The following is a 20,859-nucleotide window of genomic DNA, read 5'->3' as shown; positions in this document are numbered from 1 at the left end:
GGTGCCTTAAAAGTTTACTCAATCCCAGCCTGATTACCATAGTAGGCAGGGAATCCCACTCTATTGTTGAAACACACAAAAAAATGTACAAAATATACAAAAACATCTCCAAAGATGATTTCACTCACCATCAGCCCAGGAAATGTGTGCACACTTATAGACAACACAAAATCCATTAGACCTGAAAGACAAACTGTTCTTGTTGCAAGAGGACTCAATAGGTATCACATCCAAATAGCAGCCCTGAGTGAAACAAGGCTGGCAAATGAAGGCCAGCTTACTGAAGTTGGAGCTGGATACACATTTTTCTGGAGTGGCCACAGTGAAGAGGAGTGTGGTGAAGCTGGTGTAGGTTTTGTAACCAAAACTAATCTAGTCAGCAAGCTGGTATGCCTGCAAAAAGGAGTGAATGACAGGCTTATGGCAACACAATTGCCACTTGCAGGAAAACGCCATGCCACCATCATCAGTGCCTATGCTCCCACCATGATGAACCCTGATGAGGTCAAACAAAAATCTTATGAAGACTTAGAAACCTTTATCTTCAATGTGCCAAAAGAGGAGAAGCTCATATTTCTGAAGGACTTTAATGCTAGAGTAGGCTCAGATTACCAGAGTTGGCAGGGAGTCCTAGGGAGGATTGGAGTTGGAATGCAATGAGAGACCCTGATCATTTTAGGCTAAGGTCTTAGCAGAGTCTCACTTTGAGTGAGATACAGGGACAGAGATGTATTATAGCAGAGGGACAAAGACCTAATATAGTAGAGGGAAAGAAGGGAAGAAGATGAGCATTGTTTGAACCTTACCCTCATCAGATTTGGCTCAAAGAGGGAATAACATAATCAGTTAGGTATCAAAATCTAACTTACCCTATAGGAAAGAGGAGGGAAAAGGGAAAAGAAAAGGGAGCGGGCTAATAGAAGGTAAGGCAGACTGCGGGAGGTGGTGGTCAAAAGCAAAACTAATGAGGAGAGAAAGGGAGAAAGGAGAGAGAAAAACATAAATAGTGATGTAGGGGAAATAGAATGGAGAGTAATCATAACTGTGAACATGAATGATATGAACTCTCCCATAAAATGGAAATGGATAGCAGAGTTGATTAAAAAACATAAACCTGCAATATGTCATTTACAAGAAACACATTTGTAGTAGAGGGATACACACAGAGTAAAATGCTGGAGCAGAACATTTTATGCTTCATCTGAAGTAAAAAAAGCAGAGGTAGCAGCCCTAATCTCAGACAAAGCAAAAACAAAAATAGATCTAATTAGAAGATATAAGGAAGGAACTATATCCTACTAAAAGGTACCATAGACAACGAAGTAATATCATTATTAAACATATATGCACTAAGTGATATAGCATCCAAATTCTTAGTGGAGAAGTTAAGAGAGTTACAGGAAGAAATAGACAATAAAACTATACTGATGGGGAACCTCAACCTTCCCCCCTCAGAACTAGATAAATTTAGCCACAAAATAAACAAGAAAGAAAGTAAAGAGATGAATAGAATTTTAGAAAAATTAGATATGGTTGACCTCTGGAGAAAATTGAATGGGGATAGAAAGGAACATACCATTTTCTTCAGCAGTACATGGCACCTATACAAAAACTGATCACATATTAGGGCATTAAAAACCTCACAATCCAATGCAGAAAGGCAGAAATATTAGGGACATCCTTTTTAGATCATGATGCAATAAAAATTACATGTAATGAAGGGCCATGGAAAGATACACTAAACATTGGAAACTATATCTAATCCTAAAGAGTCAGTGGGTCAAACATCAAATCATAAGAGACAATCAATAACTTCATCCAAGAAAATGACAATAATGAGACAACATACCAAAATGTGTGGAATCCAACCAAAATGGTACTTAGGGGAAGTTTTATATCACTAAATGCTTACATGAATAAAATAAAGAAGTATTGAATTAGGTATGCAACTAAAAAGCTAGAAAATGAACAAATTAAAAATCCCCAATTAAATGCCAAATTGGGAATTCTGAAAATCAAAGGAGAGAGTAATAAAACTGAAATTAAGAAAATATTGAAATAATAAATAAAACTGAGCTGGTTTTATGAAAAAAGTCAATAAAATAGTTAAACCTTGATTAATTTGATTTTTAATAAAGAAAACCAAATTCCCAGCATCAAAAATTAAAAGGGTAAATTCATCACCAATGAAGATGAAATCAAAGCAATAATTAGAAGCTATTTTGCCCAACTGTATGCCAATAAATCTAACAATCCAAGTGAAATGGAAGAATATTTACAAAAATATAAATTTCTCAGATCAATGGAAGAGGGAATCAATACTTAACCTTGGGATTTCAGAAAAAGAAATTGAACAAGCCCTCAATGAATTCCCTAAGAAAAAGCTGCCAGCATCAGATGGATTTACCAGTGAATTCTATCAAACATTTAAAGAACTATTAATTTCAATTCTATATATATGGAAAAATAGGTGGAGTCCTGCCAAATTCTTTTTATGATACAAATATGGTGCTGATACCTAAATCAAGAAGAGCCAAAACAAAGAAAAAAATTATGGACCAATTTCCCTAATGAATATAGATGCAAAAATTTTAAATAAAATATTAGCTAAGTGATTATAGCAACTTGTTTTGAGAATAATAAACTGTAACCAGATAGGATTTATACTAAGAATGCAGGGCTGGTTCAATATTAGGAAAACTATCAACATAATTGACCATATCAACAACAAAACTAACAGAAATCATATGATTATCTCAGTAGATGCAGAAAAACATTTGACAAAATACAACACCCATTCCTATTACAAGCACTAGAGAGCATAAGAATAAATGGAGATTTCCTTAAAATGATAGGTAGCATTTATCTAAAACCATTAGCAAGCGTCATGGGGATAAGCTAGCATTTCCAATAAGATTGGGGGTGAAAAAAGGATGTCCATTTTCACTATTGTTATTTAATATGGTACTAGAAAGGTTAGCTTTAGCAATAAGTGAAGTGAAAGAAATTGAAGGAATTAGAAGAGGCACAGAAGAAACAAAGCTGTCACTCTTTGCAGATGATATCATGATTTACTTAGAGAATCAAGTAAAAAACTATTTGAAATAATAAACAAATTTACCAAAGTTGCAGGCTGTAAAATAAACCCACATAAATCATCAGCATTTCTATACGTTACTAACAAAGTCTAACAATAAGAGATAGAGAAATTCCATTTAAAATTACTGTAGACATTATAAAATATCTGGGAGTCTATCTGCCAAAACAAATCCAGGAACTCGGAACACAATTATAAAACACTTTTCATACAAATAAAGTCAGATCTGAAAGCTTGGGAAAATATCAGTTACTCATGGGTAGGCTGAGCTAATATAATAAAAAATGACAATTCTACCTAAATTAATTTACTTTTTCAGTGCTATACCAATCAAACTACCAAAAATTGTTTTCTAGAGCTAGAAAAACACTAACAAAATTCATTTAGAAGAACAAAAGTTCAGAATATGAAGGGGATTAATGAAAAGAAATGCAAGGGAAGGTAACCTAGCTTTACCAGATCTCAGATTGTATTATAAAGCAGCAATCATCAAAAGTGCTTGGCATTGGCTAAGAAAAAGAGTGGTAAATCAGTGGAATAGGTTAGTTATACAAGACACGATAGACAATGACTATACTAATCTATTATTTGATAAATCCTAAGACTCCATCTTTTGGGATAAAAACTCAGTATTTGACAAAAACTACTGAGAAAACTGGAAAACAATATGGCAGAAACTAGGTATAGACCAACATCTTACACTCTATACCAAGATAAAGTCAAAATGGGTATGTGATTTAGATGTAAGTGATACTATAAGCAAACTAAGAAAGCAAGGAATAGTTTACCGTCAGACCTATGGAGAACAGAAGAATTTATCAGCAAACAAGAGATAGAGAACATTATGAATTACAAAATGGATGATTTTGATTACATTAAATTGAAAAGTTTTTACACGAAGTCAATGCAACCAAGATTAGAAGGAAAGTAGAAGTTTTTACAGCCAGTTTCTCTGATAAAGGCCTCATTTCTAAAATATGTAGACAACTTGATCAATTTCACAAGAACACAAGTCATTCCCCAATTGATAAATGGTCAAATGATATGAACAGGAAGTTTTCAGAGGAACTGATTTGTTCCTCTATAGTTATATAGCTCTATAGTTGTAAGCTCTCTATAGTTATATGAAAAAAGAAATGCTCTAAATCACTATTGATTAGAGAAATGCAAATCAAAAAGGTACCACATCATGCCTATCAGTTTGGCTCACATGACGAAACAGGAAACTGGTAAATGTTGGAGAAGATGTGGGAAAATTGGAACAGTAATGCATTGTTGGTAGGGTTGGAAATTGATCATTCTGGAGAGCAATTAGGAACTATGCCCAAAGAGCCATAAAACTGTGCATACCCTTTGATCCAACAATACCACTTCTAGTGTTATATCCCAAAGAGCTCATAAAAGTGGGAAAAGGACCCACATGTACAAGAATATTTATAGCAGCTCTTTTTATGGTTGCAAAGAATTGGAAACTGAGGGGATGCCCATCAATTGGGGAATGGCTGAACAATAACCACCTGAAAGAGATCCCAAAATGAAAACTCACAGGAACATCATAGCCAAGCTTCTAAGCTCTCAGGTTAAGAAAAACTACTAGAAGCCACAAGAAAGAAAACAAATTAAATATTCTGGAACTGTAGTCAGAATAGCACAAGATCTAGCATTTTGTACATTAAAAGACCAAAGGGCTTGGAACATTTTTTGAAGAGTAAACAAGCTGGGTTTGCAACCAAGAATAACAAACCTAGCAAAACTGAGTATAATTCTGAATAAAAAAAAAGATAATTAATGAATTGAAAGACTTGATATTTGTGCCAAAAAGACTAGAATTCAATGGAAAATCTGACATAATAATACCTGGGAGAAACAAAGTAAACACTACAGATCAATTATCATGGACTAATAAGGTAAAACTTTACTTTTTATATGGGAAAATGATGTCTGTACTCTTAAGAATGTTATTATTTAGATATTTTGAAAGAGCATACATAGATAGAAGGCTTGGGGTCGAATTGAGTATGATGGTATGATTCTAAAACAAAAATAACATTGATCAGTGAGAGGTAAAAATAGAACAATTACATCACCCTAACAGGTCTGAATGGGAGAACTGTTATAGTGGAAGCAGGTGGGGGTGGAGGGCTGGTAGTGCTGAAACTTTATTCTCACTTGAACTGCATTAAAGAGGGAATAACATACATTTAGAAGTGTATAAAAATCTTCTAAATTTATAAAAAAAATATGGTGAGGGGACAGGGGAGGGACTTTAGAAGGGTGAATAGATCAAGAAGTAGGAGGATGGGGGAGAGGATAAGGTAGAGGGGTGGGTTAATGAAGGAATAGGAGGGTAAGGGGAGAAAAGGAATTCTTAAAAAAAGGAGTGGATTAGGGAGGTAGTGGTTAGAAGTTCATCAGAGTTGTGAGGAGGGATAGGATAAAAAGAGAGGGTGAGAAGGATAATAGAGAGGAAAAATAGGATGGAGGGAAATACATAACTAGCAATTATAACTTAGAATATGAATAGGATGAATTCACTCATAAAGTAGAAATGGATAGCAGAATGGATGAAAAATCAGAATTTGACAATATATTGTTTACAAGAAACACATTTAAAATGATAGATACACACGGAGTTAAAATAAAGGACTGAAGCAAAATTTGTTATGCTAAAGCTGAGATTAAAAAAAAACAAGTGTAGCAATCATGATCTCAGACTAAGTTAAAGCTAAAATAGATTCAATTAAAAGAGATAAACAGGGAAACTACATTACGATAAATGATACTTATAGAAAAATGAATCATTATCAATACTTAACCTGTATGTACCAATACTACAGTGTCTAAATTCTTACAGGAAAAGTTACATGAATTATGGGGAGAAATACATAGTAACATTGTCATAATGGGGGATTTTAAATTTCCTTTATCAGAATTAGATAAGCAAAGTAAAAAAATAAGGTAGAAATGAAGGAGGTGAACAGAATCATAGATAATTAAGGATTGAATGGGAATAGCAAAAAATAAAACTTTTTCTCAGCAGCACATGGTACCTTTATAAAAAAATTGACCTTATATTAGGTATAGAAACTTTATAATTAAATGCAGGAAAGCAGATATATTAATAGTATCCTTTCCAGGTCAGAATGCAATAATAATTATATTCAATAAAGGACCATGGAAACAGATTACAAACTAATTGGAGACTAAACAACCTAATCTTAAAGAATGAATGGATCAAAGAACATAGAAATAATCAAAATTTCGTTAAAGAGAATGACAACAGTGAGACAACATCAAAACCTATGGGATACGGCAAAACAGTAATCAGAGGAAAATTTATATCTCTAGATGCTTATATTAATAAAATAGAGAATGAACACACCAATGAAAAAGTATGCAGTTAAAAAAATAAAAAAAAGCAAATTTAAAAAGTCTTAATTAAACACCAAATTCAGAAACTTAAAAATTAAAGGTGAGATTAACTAAATTAAGTGTAAGAAAACATTGAATTGATAAATCAAGCTAAGAGTTTGTTTTATGAAAAAAAACACAAAATAGATAAATCATTAGTTAATATGAATAAAAAGAGAGAAAGCCAAATTACTAGTATTAAAAACATGTTTGCATGTTGTCTCCCCTACTATTATAAGCTCCTAGATGGCAGGGACTGCCTTTTGCCTCTCTTTGCATCCTCAGCACTTACCACAGTGCCTATCACATAGTAGATACTTAATAAATTTTTATTGATTGATTGATATAAACACACACAGAAGATATAGCTAATAAGAAGTGAAGCTATCTAGACCTAAGAGTTTAACTGCCCAAGTAGGAATAGAACTGCTTTAAGAGACATCTGTACTTATTAAACAAATAAATTAGAGCCAAAGCATAATTTCAGGAACTCAGAAAAAAAGCTGAGCTGTATGGAAATGATCAGAAATAGAAATCAGAAATAGGGATGATTAAAAATAATATTTATCAAAAAGACATAGGCTAATTGTGACAAGATTAAAAAAGGAGATCAGCACCATAGTGAAGATAAGAAATGGAATGAACAAACTTTAATTAGGTGCTTATTATGTTCCAGGGACTGTTCCAAGTGCTGGGAATAAAATACAAGTAAGTAATGTAGCTTTTTGCTTTAAAATAGCCTATATTTCAAATATGGAAAGGAAACATATAATAAGGAATGGTGGTTAGGAAGAAATGTTTTGCTGGTATTCTTTTTTTTTTTTTTTAAACAAACTTGGGTAAGGTTGACTAGTATAGACTGATTACATGCAGGGGAAGGGGTGCTGTGTGAACTTAAGGTAGTTCAGGGAGGTTTGGTTTTTTTTGTTTTTGTTTTTTATCTTGAGTTCCTGGTGTCCAAGACCCTTGGAGACAGCTGAAGTTGCTGTATTAGTTGGTGTATAATTTGTGTTTTGTAGAAGTTTGTGAGGTAGTGAGTATCAGAGAAGATAAAAGGCCTCCACCTTACTTGTCATGCGACTCCTCTCAGTCAGTTGGTAGTGCTGATAAGATTTCTTTTTCAGAGTTCATGTAGGAAGGGGCAAGCAGAATGCACGCAGCAATGTGGCATGAAGATGGTCATAAGTAATGTAATGGATCTGGGCTTAAACTATATATGGTGAATGCTCATCACCTTGAATCTCTGGGTCCTTGAGTGGGAGTTTTTAAGTATTGATTTGGAGGTGGAGGCTGGATCACGTTTGCATAATAGAGTGAAGACAGCTGAGGAGCAACATGTTAGGTCTAGACTCAGGGAACATATTACTAATGATCACCAATGATATGTAAAATACTTTCAAAAATCATCCATTGTCTTTGCTATAATGTTCCAAATATTTTATCAGGGATAATGGATATACATACTTGACTTAGAATTAAATTTTGGAGATATACTGGCTCTGTATGAAAGAGATGTGTCTATAGTCTGTAGAAGAAATGGTTTTATGCCTTAGAATTGTGATATATTTTATTTAAATATTGATAAAATCATGAAAGTCATCATAACAAGAACTGAAACCATCAGGGGATGTTATTAACAATTTTGTATTTATACTTTTTATATGAATTCCATTTGCCCAAGAAATTTTGATTCTCATGCTTGGTGTATATGCAGTTACCTCAGCATAGTTGGATTGTACATTTCCATTAAGTCTCTTCTGCATTTAATCAAATTGCATAGTAAATGATACAAGAGATTTCCCCAATTTTCCTATGAGATATACACTCCCATATGTTACCGTCCCACCATGTGGGGAAGCCCATGTACAGGTAATATTCATTAGTAAGGAACATGTATGATCAGGAGAGTATATTTAAAGGTATCTTAGGTGAAGAAGCATGTATCAAGAATTCATGTAACCTTGGAATAATTATGGAGGGTGCATACGTTGGATCCTTTTGATTCTCCAAGGTAGCATATATTCTCTGGGGAGGCCAACATGCTGCTCTTTGTGGAAAGTAGACTATAAAATGCCTAAATGATAACAAAATCATGTAAGTCATAATAACTGAAATCTCAAAGTTTTTCACATGAATGTGGACACTTGGATTTTTACTTCATTTCCAAGATGCTCTCTGGTTTAGCATGTCAATACATCCAAACAAACCCAAGAGTAAAGGAAGATGCCAAGGCCATTATCCTGTGTTTCATTTTTTTTTTTTTCTATCAGCAACAAGATTCCTTTGGCTTGGTGTTATAACTTCATCAGTGCAAAACATCAATGGCACTTTACAGGGACTTAACTGAATCTCAGAAATGACTAGCAATGAAGTTAGAGGTAGAATTAAGATTTCTTTGTTTCTAAATTCTGTGCTTTCTTTTCTGCATCATTTTTCTAAGTCTTTATAGAATCATCTATATAGGTTTATATATGTGTATATATCTATATAATACATATATATATATTTTTCCCCCATATCCAAATAGGGCAAAATTAATTCAAGTCTTAAAGCTGTGGTGTAGATAGCTGGCTCCAAAATCAGGAAGACCTGGTTTCAAGCCCTGTCTGACACATACAGGTTCTGTGACCTTGGAAAAGTCACAATCTCTAAAGCGCTTAAGGCAAGACTCAGAGACTATAAATTGGAGAACAATTGCTGACTTGGCATTGATAGAAGAATTATACGTAGCAGTAGCATCCTACAGCAATGAAAATCACAGGGCTGGATCAAAGGGGGAAAAGGAAAAAAGAAACACCTTACCTGACTTCTCTAAGGGGGAGAAAAACTGAAAAAATATCACCCTACTAAATAGCCAGCTATTCATTTAGAAACCAGTACTAGTTGCCCTACTACAGGTGAGAAGTTCCAAAATGAAGTAAATTCTACGTCGTAGGACAGATCGATTTGAAGCCCCGCTTCTGCAAGTCCCTCTGTGAGAAATGACCTTAGAGGTTCTCTCTGTTTTCTGGTACGAAAAATGGTCCAAAGTGCTATTAGGAGTGAGGCTGACTTCCCTCACTTACTGTTCGATCTTAAATGTCAAGGTTGCCTCTTAAAATCCTTGAATTGAATTATAAATAATTGATGGAGGGGCAAAAATATTTAATTCAGGCAATGTCTTCGATATCAGAAATTGGGACTAGATGCTAATGACAGAACCATAACTAGGAATATTTTTATCTGGTACCAAAACACTTTGTTGAAGAAAAGCACCAAAAACTTTGTTCAGGAAAGTGGCATAAAAGACCCATTTGAATAGGGTAGTGGTGAGCACTTTTCTGTGTTTGGGGAGACAGACTCTGGCATACTACAACACTTGCTGCGGGGGGGCTCTCTTTGCCCTTCTGTCTCCAGAAACAGACCATATGGTACCTTCCTATTTTAACTAATTATTCATGATGAATAGTTGCTAAGGTCAGATTTGGCATTAAAGAAGCCTGATTGGTGGGAGTGGAGTCGTAACATAAGAAAATAGTTATGTTTTTACATGCAATTTGGAAAAAAGTAAAATATTATTAAAAAAAGAAAATAGATGTTTTGGGGGAGGGAGCTGAAAGATAGCTTGAAGACATCATCTATACCACTTCTCCTCAAAATTATTATGTTAGACTTAGATGGAGTGTTCAGAGTGATCTGTTCCATTTCCTATACTTTACAGAGAAAGAAAACTTAGCATCCAGCTAGGGTAAATGACAGAGGAAGAATTATTCAACCATCATTAAAATTGAAGCTGAGCCAAAGTGGGGTCAATGGGCTGAAAATTTCTAGGGACTCACAGGCTGCTAGATGTGGAGGCCTTAGAGACCACTTGTCTAACCCTTTCAGTTTAAAGAGGATAGTACAGAAGCCCAGAGTTAACATCACTATAGAGACTGAAACTTATATCTTATGACTTTCTATTTTCCACCATCTTATTGAAGTTCACCTTCCCACAGGAGAACAGAAACCCCAGCATATCCAGAGGAGCGTTTCCTGTTCATATGATTTCATGATTCATAACAAGCAGCTGATCGGGAGTGGGGGGGATGGGGGATAGGGGTTGGGGCAGGGAGCAGTGATCCTTCCAAGGTCACAGTGGCCCCAATTTTTTGCCCCAACAAAGTTTGTGTAGCTTGAGAGAGAAAATCTTCGAGAGAAATAAAAAGAGTTTTGAAATGCATTCCTGGCAAAGAGTGGTTCTCCAACAAGAGTTGAGGGACTATTTTTGTCCTCTGCATTTCCCCTTCAATCTTCCATCCTTTGGGGCCAATCATATTGATAGCAGAGAATTCCTTCATCTAGAAAAGTATTTTCTTCTCCAGGAGAAAACCCTGTCACTATTCCCCATAGAACATAGGGACCCTGATTATTCTCTTACTAAATAAAAAACCCCAAAACATGTGAACTGTTAAAATGGAAGAATCCCCAGGTTCAAAAAGGGGAACCTGGAATGAGCCAGAGTCTGATCAGAGTTTACACAGATTATAAATGCATTTATTGCCTGAAAAGGAGCTTGCAAGCTGAAACAGTGTTCTCATCTGTTGGAAGGGGAGTTGGAAAGGGTGAGGTATATATGCTTTTCAAAGGAAGGCAGGGAATTGGGGAGAAAGGTAGGATTTGGGCAGGTTCTAGAAAGGAATGAGGCAGGAAGCCTCATTCCAAAGGGGAGAGGGAGATCCAGGAAACAGGGGGGTGTGAGGAATTTTAGGTGTCAGAGCTGTAGCCCTTTGATCCACAAATCAGAAGGCATTCTTGGTGATAAACAGTCTGGACAATTGAAGGCTTATGCACAAACAATAAGGGGATGTTTCTAAAAACCACAAAACAGGATGTGTCTGAGAGCCCCATAACTAGCAGTTAGGAGAGTCTCTGAAGATAAGGATGCCTCTTGAAGGTCTATAAATCATCAAATAGCTCAGGGTCTGCTTCAAGACTGGCATGAACTGACTTGGCTTCAGAGTTGCTGATTTTCTCCTCATCCAGCTGGGTTTACTCTCGGGTACCACAAAGGACTGTTGGTATGTCAAGCCACTTTGTATTGTAGCTAATACAGTCAGTCCTCATATAGCTCCTCTCTGTTACCTAGATAATTTGAAGGTTCAAGCCAATAAAGGTTGTTAGTATATTCATTTTCACACTCTGAACTCCTAACATAACCCCTCATATTTTCGATCATGCCCACCCCACTACTACCTTTCAGTAAAGTTTGAAAGACTATGGAGGTTAAAACTTTATAGAAAAGAGAATGACCCTAGAATAAGGAAGAAGTTCATCAGGAGTGGTAAGGTACTGTCTTGAATGACTACCCTTTTCTTTAGGTTGATCATAGGTGGGAGAACCCTACTTCCCAGTGCGTCAAGGGTTCCTGGGACTTTACACTCTTATCTCCCTGTGGGAGTGACACCTGCTATGATGTGATCACTTTTGGCACTGAGGGGACCAGATATCTGAACCAGGGCTGGGCCAGAGCTTGGCTCCATTAGACTTGGCTTCTGCCTCATTAAGTGTACATTGAGACAACTGACCCTCTCTGGATGAGAGCCTGCTTCTATTCCAAATCTCACTGTCTTGCCACCAGCTGTTTAGTTAAAGCTTCACCTCCTGCTCTGACCTGGTTCAGACTCTCTCTACTTCCTTTAAGGAATACAAGTCTTGTCACATGCATTTATAGTTCCCATTCATAGGCAAATTTTGACCCTGGAGCCAAATCCCAGTTTCCCCTTACTCTATAACTCTAGTTAGAGCCCTGATGAATCTACCCATATATGTTTCTATCTCCTCATTGGTTACTCTTCATCCTACTTCTCACCAATAACTTTATCATACTACACAGGGCCAAATGAAGCAGTTAAGGGGCCCAGACCCCCAAAGAGTTTTGGAGCCTCTCAAACAATGAAAATATAAGTACATTATCACAAAAACTCCCACTGTTAAAGTTACCATGTGGTGTTAATCTAAAGTTCTGTGGTCCATTATATCAGGTTTTGAGAAGCAAGCAGTTCACTCTTGAGATCAGGGACCCTGGTTCTTTTAAAGTACCTAAATCAGTTCTGCATATATGGAAAAATAGAAAGGAAAATCTCATTTTCAAATACCATAAACTCTGAAAAAGTGATTGAATTTCCCATAGGCTGCACCCTTAAGAATGACCCTTAAATTAGGGGTGGGGAAAATAATTCCACCATTTTTCCAAGGGCAGAACAAATGAGAAAGGGAGAAACTGTTTTAGTTTAAAATATTCTCATAAATCCCTGAGGGTTTGGACTGACTAGTGGGGAAGCCTACTCAGAACTGTAGCATCTGGTGAGCAATAGCACTTCCTTCTAAGTCTGTTTACTGCAAAGCTTTGACTCAGTTGCTTTGAGTAAATCTTAGTCGCCTTAGACCCATTATCACCATACCACTCTAGACCCATGTGGATATGACCACATGATGAGAATTTGTGGTGATATTTCAGGGCGAAGTCTTGGTAGATTAAGTCTTACAATTTTCCTTGATTAATCACTGTGAGGAGGAAATTTCTCAATATAGGGTTGGGTCCAGAAGGCTAATAGTCCTTTAGGAAGTATTTAACACCCCTAGTGAGCCTTCCCTACGCTGAGATTTTTAAAAATCATCTGTATGGGCTGATTATATTTAACTTGAAGTGAGTGAATCCCCTAATGGCATCTAGTATAAATTAGACATGCCTTTCAGTAGAGATATAACCTGCAAAGAATAGACGCTAGGGTACTATTTCTCAAATTGAAAATGGGAATCTTTGAAGGCATGTTACAAGTGGTCTTTACTGACCAGTACCATACATGTTTGTTATAGTCATTCTCATAAATTGCAATGTCCTTGCTTCTAGAAGTAAGGCTAAGTGATAAACTATGTTCCTTTACAGGATTAGATCTGTTTATTGCTTATTGTTTACTCCAACCACAAGTGTAAAATCCCTCAAACCCCACCCCATCCCTGGCCAATTTGGGGAAACAAAGTACAGGTGGAAAATCAATTATTAAGTATAGTACATTGTGATCCTTTTTGCTTGTATGTTTGGAGTTAATAGCTTTCTTTGAAGTGTATCATAAGTGCTTGTAACTTCTTAGTTTGTTTGTTAAGTTTCAACTGGATTTTTCCCCATTTTGACTTTTATGAGAATCCTTATTATTTTATTATATAGACTCCACCCTTATCTCCATTTTAAATAATAGTATCGCTTTCCTTCCTTCCCTCTCTCCCTCTTCTTCCCCTTCCCCTTGTTTTCCCTATCCTTCCCTTTCCCCTTTCCTTCCCTGTATACCTCTTCTTCTTCTTCTTCCTCTTCCTCCTCCTCCAACCCTTCCTCCTCCTCTTCCTCTAGGCAGGCTGCCATCCCTGAGAAGATAGATAGCTTGCAAAGTTGCAGAATATGTGCCAAAAGGCAACTCATGAGTTCAGAAAGGTTGTCCATGAACTCAACCATCTGTAATCTTGCTACTTCGCATGTTTCAAACCTTTAAGATGACAGCAAAAATGACTTTACTTATAAACTCCCTCAAAAGAGGGTCTTCTTGTATATAAATAAGAATAATCCAGTTTCAAAGCACACTTCCTGTCTGTTGCTGTTGACAGACCCAAGACGAATATGAAAGGCAGTTTCATTTCATCACTTTCTTCATTATTTTGGGAGTCTATCTGCTGTGTCCTTTAATAAACTTCACTAACTTGTGCTTTGGTTTCTGCTTTAATTTTTAATGGAACAGTGGTTGCCCAATATAACCATTCATTTAGGGAGTATTAGCTGGAAAATATTTAGTAATGAACAGAACCTCTTTAGCCAGTGACATTAGCCTCCCAAACTTAAGACAGGACAAATAGCAGGAGATTTCCTATTGCTCCACAAGGAGCAGGGCTATGGAGCTCTATACAGAATTTGATAGATGAAAGCTCTGTATAGTATAATGATTATATTAACAATAATAAGTATTTATATATTGCCTACAATGTGTCAGGCACTATGCTAAATGCTTTACAGATATTATCTCAATAGATCCTTGCGACAACCCTGGGAAGTAGGTGCTATTATTATCCCTGTTTTATAGATATATGGGAACTGAAGAAAACAAGGATGAATGATTTGCCTTGAGTCATATAGCTATTAAGTTGTATATTTTATATATATATGTGTATATATAAATTCTATTAGTTATATATAATAGCTATATATGTATATGTACACACACATATACACATAACATATATAATAGATATATTAAGTACCTGAGGCCAGATTTGAACTCAGGTTTTCCTGATGCCAGGTTCAATGCTCTTTTGATTGTGTCATTTAATTAGCTAATTTGGATATTTGAAGAGGGTGAACTTGTCTTTCATATCCTAGGTTCAGATACCTAATAACATAATTGTAGGCAAAACACTCAGATTTCCTATACTACAGTTCTGTCATTTATGAAATAACTATAAAACTATAAAAATTTGTAAGTATGCGTAGTGACTCAGTTTTTAAATATTTGATATAATGGAAGATGGTGGCATAGAAGCAGCGACTTGCTAGAGCTCTCCCCCCAGACTCTTCAAAAAAATCCTAAAAAATGACTCTGAAGAAATTCTAGAGCAGTAGAAGTCACAAAAGGACAGACTGAAGCAAATTTTCAGCCCAAGACAATCTGGAAGATTGACAGGAAAGGTATATTGTGCCAGGTTGGGAGCAGAGTGCAGTTTGGCATGGGTTGTGATGGGCATGGACAGAGCTGGAGCAGGCTTAGGAGAATGAATCACAGGCCGCTGCTATGATTTTCAGACTTCTCAACCCATAAATGCCAAAGAAGTCTTCAAAGGTCAGTGGGAAGGTTCTCTCACCTGGTTGAGAGGGGAGTGTGGTCTGGCCATAGTCCCAGCCCCAGGGTAGTGGTACTCACTGCTGAAGCAGAGGCTGCTTCTGGAGCCCTACACTTAACAAAGAACTCAAAAGTCAAGTAATTGGCTGGGGAAATGAGCAAACTGGAAAAAGAAACAGACTATAGATTCTTACTTTCTCGGTGAAGAGATATTTTCTTACATCATTGGTGATAAGGAAGATCAAAACATAATACCAGAAGAAGACAATAAAGCCAAAGCCCCTGCATCCAAAGCCTCCAAGAAAAATATGAGTTGATCATAGGCCATGAAGAGCTCAAAAAGGACTTTGAGAATCAAGTAAGAGAAATAGAGGAAAAATTGGGAAGAGAAATGAGAGTGATGCAAGAAAATTATGAAAAATGAGTCAATAGCTTGCTAAAGGAAACCTACTAAAATATTGAAGAAAATAATAGCTTTAAAATTAGAATAACCCAAATGGCAAAAGAGACTCAAAAAGTCAGTGAGGAGAAGAATGCCTTAAATGCAGAATGGGCCAAATGGAAAAAGAGGTCCAAACACTCACTGAAGAAAATAATTGCTTAAAAATTAGAATGAAACTAATGGAAGCTAATGACTTTATGAGAAATCAAGATATTATAGAACAAGACCAAAAGAATAAAAAAATAGAAGACAATGTGAAGTATGTTACTGGAAAATAATTGACTAGGAAAATAGATCTAGGAGAGATAATTTAAAAATTATTGGACTACCTGAAACCATTATAAAAAAAAGAGCCTAGACATCATCTTTCAAGAAATTATCAAGGAAAACTGCTCAGATATTCTAGAGCCAGTGGGTGAAATAGAAATTAAAAGAATTCACTGATCACCTCCTAAAAGTGATTCTAAAAGGAAAATTCCTAGGAGTATTGCAGTCAAATTCCAGAATTCCCAGGTCAAGGAGAAAATATTACAAGCAACCAGAAAAAAACAATTCAAGCATTGTGGAAACACAATCAGGATAATACAAAATTTAGCAATTTCTATACTAAAGCATTGGAGGACTTGGAAAATGATATTCCAGAGGTCAAAGGATTTAGGTTTACAACCAAGGATCACCTACCCAGCAGTATGATATTTCAGGAGAAAAACCAGTCATTCAATGAAATAGAGGACTTTTAAGCATTCTTGATGAAAAGATCAGAGCTGAATAGAAAATTTGACTTTCATATGCATGAAAAGATAAACAGGAAAGAGAAACCATAAAGGACTTATTAAAGTTGAACTGTTTGCATTCCTACATGGAAAGATGATATGTATAACTCATGAGACCTTTCTGAGTATTAGGATAGTTGGAGGGAATATATATATATATGTTTATGTGCATGTGTATATATATATATATATATATATATATATATATATGTATATATATATGTATATATATATGTATATATATATGTATATACATGGAGAGAGCGAGAGAGAGAGAGAGAGAGAGAGAGAGAGAGAGAGAGAAGAGAGAGAGAGAAGAGAGAGAGAGAAAGAGAGAGAGGGCACAGATTAAGTTGAACATGAAGGAGTGATATCTAAAAAAGAAAAGTGTTCAGAGGAATGTACTAGGAGAAAGAGAAAAGGAAAAGTAGAATGTAGTAAATCATCTCATATAAAAGAGGCAAGAAAGAACTTTTACAATGGAGAGGAAGAAGGGGACAAGGAGCAGGAATAAGTGAACCTTCCTTTCATCAAATTTTCCTTTAGGAGAGAATAACACACAGTCAGTTGGGTATGGAGATTTATCTTACCCTACAGGAAAGCAGGGGGGAAGGGTACAAGATATAATGCAAGGGACGACAATTTGGAGAAAGGGGTAATCTGAAGCAAACACTTTGACAGAGGGACAGGTAAAAGAACAGAATAGAGTAAATGGAGGGCAGGACAGGACAGAGAGAAATATGGTTAGTTTTTCACAACATGACTGTTATGGAAGTGTTTTGCATGTCTACACATTTATAACATATTGAATTGCTTGCCTTCTCAATGAGGGTGGATGTGGAGGGGGTAAGGGAGGGAATGTGGAACTCAAAATTTTAATAATGAATGCCAACAATTGTTTTTGCATGCATCTGGGAAATAAGATATATAGGCAACAGGGTATAGAAATCTACCTTGCTCTACAGGAAAATAGAAGGGAAGGAATAAGAGGAGTGGGATGATAGAAAGGAGGGCAGATTGGAGGAAAGGGTAATCAGAATACATGGTATTCTGGGGTAGGGGATGGAGGGAGATGGGGAGAAAATTTGAAATTTAAAATTTTGTGGAAGTGAATGTTGAAAACTGAAAATAACTATGACAATATTTGATACAATGTTATTAGGGTCAAGGAGCAGGACGCTTGCATTGTATATGACTCTGTAGAGTAGGGATAGTTCACAATAGGCACATATACTCCCTTCTCAACTGAGGTAAGGGAAATTAAATTAAACCTAAGTCTCTTACATCCCTAAAAATTTTCCATAACAGTTTAGGAACTAAAGCATAGAAAGCAGAGCAGCAACTTTTTTCTCCTTTTACACTCTCTTTTTCCTTGTCTCTTCCCCTCAAGCTTATGATAAGCACAGGGAAAGACAAATGACCAGGAAATAGAAGGGAGAATAAAGATCTTCTGCAACGTTCATAAGACCCCTTTTGGAAGCAAGTGACTGAGTCAAGAAGACATGTAAGTTCCGTTTTCTTTTGTCCCATAAAACCCCTTTGGTAATGTTAAAGGAATCTGCAAGGACTCCTTATCTCACTGCTCCTTTTGGTTGCTCATTCCAGCTATAGGATAGGATAGGGAGAAATCACTGAGATTTTAATGCCTAGATACTTAGGGGACTTTAAAGTGTACTATTACTTATAGGCTTGGCTATATTACAAAGTTGCTAATACCTAACCTAGTATGACAAGTCTATTTCCATTTCTCACAAATGTACTGGCTGTGATCCTGGGCAAGTCACTTAAGCTCACTTTACCTAGCTTACATCTTATGTAAAATGAAGACAACAATAATACTTCCTAGGGTTGTTATGAGAATCAAATGAAATACCAGTTATAAAATTCTTTGCAGACTTTAAAGTGACATATCAATGCTAGCTTATCATCTTCATCCTCATCTTCAATTTCCTGAGAGTTGGGCTTGACTGGACAGATGATTTTTGCACATGACTCTTTTACTTCTAGAAAGAGGCATTCAAATATCCCTTATTTAAAATATAGTATCCTTCTTACCTTTAATGCTTGTAAAGCTTTTAATTACATAATACAACTTAATAATTCCAGATGATAATTCCATCTGGAAAATAACCAGAATTGGAATAAATGAAATGTTGGAAGAATTGAATGCCACTACAAAAAACTGCATGTTATAATTCTGTGACTTGAGCTTTCATCAAGATTCAGGCATATCTGTAGGTTCTGCAGTGGCATCCTGCTCACAACTGGGCATGGAGAGGTAACCACATCATTAGCAATTTTAAAAATGAAATGGAAATAAAATGACAATTAGCATAGAGATAGGAACAAGACCTTGTGATTTTCTTGATAAAGGAAAAAACCCCAAACTTCCTTTACCAATGAAATATAAAAATGCCAATATATTCTCTGCAATTTATAGTTTTTAAAGAACTATCTATAGAGTTCCATAAGACTGTAAATCACATTGAGCATTTAAATGACTTGCCCTTGGTAATAACCAATATATATCCTGGCTCCCTTGCTGCCTTTCTATCCACTATGTTATACTGCAACAACTAACAAATTTGAAAAGGAAAGAAAAGAAAAATGGAGAAATTAAATTAACTAAGTTTCCTTCTCAGAAGGAAACTCCAGTTCCAAATGAGTTCTTTGAGCATGTGAAACTCTCTTAAGAGGAATTAGGAACTATGAATTGACTAGAAATCATCCCTTTACCCTTAGGTGAGAGATGAATTTTCCTGGGTAAAAATTCCTTCATTTGTCCCCACAGTATAGAAGACAATCTATGCAATTTCCTAGCCTATTTTCTGCCCATACCTAAGTCAGTCCAACTGGAAGTTCTGACAAAATATCTCCAGGGGTCCCTAAAAACATGGCACCCCACTTGCTCCAATGCATCTCTACCGGTGAATAGGGACAATTCAAATAGAGGTCCAAATTCACCCAAGAATAGGATAAGTAGATTTCACATAAAAAATAAAAATAAGCTCAGATGAGCCCTAAACATATTTGTCCCTCTCAGAAAGAGATTAATCACCAAAAGTTGCTTGAAATCAATCCCTTGGATCCTGGGAAAAGTCCCCAAGTTTACTAAAACAAAATCACTGCTGGTCCCAGGAGGGCAGGGACACTTGCCCTCTTCCATTCAGAGGTCCTACTTCTAGACCTATATGTATAGACCAGGGGCAACCTTGGGTTCCAGGATTTAAGGAAAGTAATCAGGCTTTTTATATCACCACTCCAGAGTCCCAGAGTACTAAAGTTTAGGTTTGTCTAATACCCCAGGTCTTCTCAAAGTGAGGAGTAGAATGGTATTCAATGTTCATGGTAGATCAGGATTAATACAGCTGTTTATTTTCTCAATACACATGCAATTAAAAAAAAACTCAACACTAATGATTCACAAGAACCCATTGGCCAAGGCTTAAACCTGAAGCACTAATATAACTTCTATTTTCTTGGAAAATTGATAATTAAAATATTAAAACATTAATCATTTTGTAGTAGTGCTAAATAGGTGTTCTACCTTCCCTTAACTCTTCACTGCCTCCTTAGGGTACATGTTTTCTGGCAAGGAATGGGCTCCTTTTCCTATTGGTGGTTGTCTTCCTCTCCAAGAAGCATTGCAATAGCTGTTGGGGGCAATCTCTTAAAGTCTTGCTGGCATGAATTGAAGAAGTCCCCAACTGACAAACTAGCTGCTCCTCAAAGTCCATTTCTCAGGGTGAGTGTTTGAGTGCCCATGTTCATGGAAACACACACATACACACACATATACACACATGCACACACACATAACCATGCCATGCCATGCCACACTACACCACATTGCATCATACCACAGAGCCAGAAACTAGAGGCTCAATGCCCAGGTTCAGTCTTGCTTAGGCAGTATATTATTCAAAGATATCATAAAATCCAGAAGAGTCGGGGAAGGAAAACTGCTCAACCCATTCAATGGAAATCCCAGAGAGACTTACATGTCACATTTTCCAAAGACAGGAAGGGAAAGAAGACCCAGGGGGCAGAGTTACTCATTTTAAATTTTCCCGAGTGGGTGGCTCTTTTGGCACAGTGGCTAATCATGCAACTCCCTACTATTGCTACCATCCCAGAGGCCAAAAGCTTGTTGCATCATTCTAAATTACCAGTCCTTTAGGTAGTGATTCAAACATATCCTGAGAAGTTGCCAGGGGAGCTCAAAGAATGCTTCACTGGGTGTACTCTAGCCAGAGTGGATCAAGGATGGGGGTGTTTACTTGATTACACCCATTA

General features: G+C 36.3%; 1 long non-coding RNA gene across 2 annotated transcripts in view; it reads left to right on the top strand.

Moving 5' to 3' along the window:
• The window catches only part of LOC140533582 (uncharacterized), a 45,709-nt gene extending 24,936 nt beyond the window's left edge, over nt 1–20,773 (top strand). For both annotated transcript variants that reach the window (XR_011976994.1, XR_011976993.1), the window contains 2 exons: nt 17,954–18,067; nt 20,140–20,773. This is a non-coding gene — a long non-coding RNA (uncharacterized lncRNA). The remainder of the gene's footprint in view (nt 1–17,953; nt 18,068–20,139) is intronic.
• The last annotated feature ends 86 nt before the right edge of the window (nt 20,774–20,859 follow it).

This window comes from Notamacropus eugenii, chromosome 3 (assembly GCF_028372415.1).
Source record: "Notamacropus eugenii isolate mMacEug1 chromosome 3, mMacEug1.pri_v2, whole genome shotgun sequence".
Classification (NCBI taxonomy): Eukaryota; Metazoa; Chordata; class Mammalia; order Diprotodontia; family Macropodidae; genus Notamacropus; species Notamacropus eugenii.
This window is presented reverse-complemented; position numbering and strand designations above follow the sequence as displayed.